Genomic DNA, 2,458 nt, shown 5'->3' on the forward strand with positions numbered 1-2,458 from the left:
CCAGACCCTTACATAATAAGATCCGACCGCTATGACATGCATACTTAGAGTTTTCCTATCATGAGATGCATTTTGGTAAAAATTTCAAAAGAACATGTCTAAAATTTTATTAATTAAGTAGAAAAACTATACAATTTTTTTTTTTACAAAACACCATGATCCATAAAACATTAGCGTAGTGGAACAAAATGCATATATGACCAAAATAGTGAGTTTGATGGTTGGCCCCTTGAACGACGTCTGATCATGCCACCTACATTGTGTCCTTACCTACACAGTCTGTAGAATAGGATGAGTATATAATATACCCAGTAAGTAGTTCTCTCTTAAGGTAGTGACCAAATGCACAGTCACATGCAACATGTCATGAAAACATATGATTGGGACCCAAAACATAAACTTATAATAACATGAGGTGGTTGATGTTAGATGTGACTCTGGCCCTACTGAGTGCATGACCCGCTAATCATTAGATGGGTTAGTTATCGTTTAAGTCCTCATCTTTCTACCAGGGCAGAAGAACTTACATTTGCACTAGAGGGGTGCAACCATACATACCCTGCTAGTCCCTAGCATAAACATAATGTAAGATTGGGCCTAGAGGGATGCAACCATACATGCCCTACCAGCCCTGAAAGCATAACCTATACCTAATTAAAACTTGATCTTAACATAATCGTGAACAAACATAATGCATGAGGTCCCTGGTAGAGAAACGTGTTTTAAACATGTAATGCAACATAACAATAAGAACATAATAAAGTAACATAACAAAGGTACACTACCATAAAACACTTAAAGAGAAGGTGAGATAAACTATTTACCTTTACTACAAACCTAATTATTCCTTATGGTTTGGTCTTGAAATGCTCTTGATTCATTTGTTTTTTTTTCCAACAAAGTGCCCTACTTCTCTATTTATAGGGTTGTTTTAACCGACCTCCTTTTCTTCTTCTTCTTCTTCTTCTTTTTTGTTTATGTTTATCTTTTTTTTATATATATTTATCATCTTTTTTTTATATATATTTATCTTCTTATATATATATTTTTTTAAAATGTTTATCTTCCTTTATATTTTCTTCTTTTTTTTGTTTATTTTCTTTTATTTTAATATTTTTTTTATATTTATATTTATCTTTATCTTTTTTCTTTTTAATGTTTTCTTCTTTTATATTTATCTTTTTTTTTATATTTATCTTCTTCTCTTTTTTTTTTTATGTTTATCTACTTTTATATTTATCTTTTCCTTTTTTTTTTTTTATGTTTATTTTCTTTTATTTTTATCTTTTTTTTTTTAATGTTTATCTTCTTTTTTTATGCTTATCCTTTTTTTTTTTTATATATATTTATCTCTTTTTTTTTTAATGTTTAACTTCTTTTATATTTATTTATTTATTTTTTAAAATATCATTATTATCTTAAACCTTCTACATATTATTTTTTATTATTATTTTTCAATTTTCTTCAAAATGTTCTTATATTATCATTATTTATTTTCTAGATTTTCTAGATTTAGTAGAAGAGGGCTCGACTAAATTGTTCGTGATCATTCAAGTTTAGCGTTTTTTTGTGGTTGCACACTTAGAGGAAGGGGAAATCTTCTAGAATTTGAGGCTCTTTTTGGAAGGCCTAAAAGCAATTGAGCAGGAAAATGGTGTGGGACCAATCCATCTTTAGTGGTCGAGTCTGATTTGTTGGTGGTCACTAATTTCACTAATAGGGTGGTTGCTTCCTCTCCGATATCCATTTCTTTCTTTAGGACGTTATTTTTTTGGGAAACTTTATTAATATCCTTCATTTCTGTCATGTTCCTTGTGATAAAAATAAAGTCACTCATCCTTTTGCGACTTTGACAACCTCTTAAGGTCATCATTTGATTTGAAAAGATTCTTTTCCAGATAGTATTTTCTCTACGATTCTTGATGAGTGAGGTTAGGTTGTGATTTCCGCATGTTGCCTAAAAAAACTATAATGGTGCTAAAGAGCAAATTTGTTCCAAATTTAGTTTATGTACACCTAAATTATATCACACAGAAAAATATTTGTTTTAAAAAGGTGATAGTATTTTTTATTTTTTTAAAAGTGATTGGATATTAAAAAAAGTTAAATACAAAAATAAAATGCACCTTCAACATGGCCTATTAGCTCAGTTGGTTAGAGCGTCGTGCTAATAACGCGAAGGTCGCAGGTTCGAAACCTGCATGGGCCAAAAAGTTTTTTTTTTTTGGACAATTCTACCCTTACTATTTTGATTATGGCTACACTAAACTTAAACCTCACAAATCCACTAATCACACACTTAAACAACTTTATTTCTTTTACTCGAACAAAATCAAACCTCAGAGTCATGAAATAACTTCTATATATGATATTCTCAAGCTTTTGATCTTCTTGATGAAGGTTATAACTATCGAAATCTTATTTTAAATTTAAATTTTTTTACATTAAAACAAAAAAG

At 29.3% G+C, this 2,458-nt stretch overlaps 1 non-coding gene across 1 annotated transcript; it reads left to right on the plus strand.

Moving 5' to 3' along the window:
* The first annotated feature begins 2,135 nt into the window (after nt 1-2,135).
* On the plus strand, nt 2,136-2,209 carry TRNAI-AAU (transfer RNA isoleucine (anticodon AAU)). The gene has a single exon. It is a non-coding gene; the product is annotated as a tRNA-Ile (tRNA).
* Nucleotides 2,210-2,458: the final 249 nt, after the last annotated feature.

The sequence above is a fragment of the Benincasa hispida genome, chromosome 11 (assembly GCF_027475165.1).
Source record: "Benincasa hispida cultivar pf3 chromosome 11, pf3_genome.v1.1, whole genome shotgun sequence".
In the NCBI taxonomy this organism is placed as follows: domain Eukaryota; kingdom Viridiplantae; phylum Streptophyta; class Magnoliopsida; order Cucurbitales; family Cucurbitaceae; genus Benincasa; species Benincasa hispida.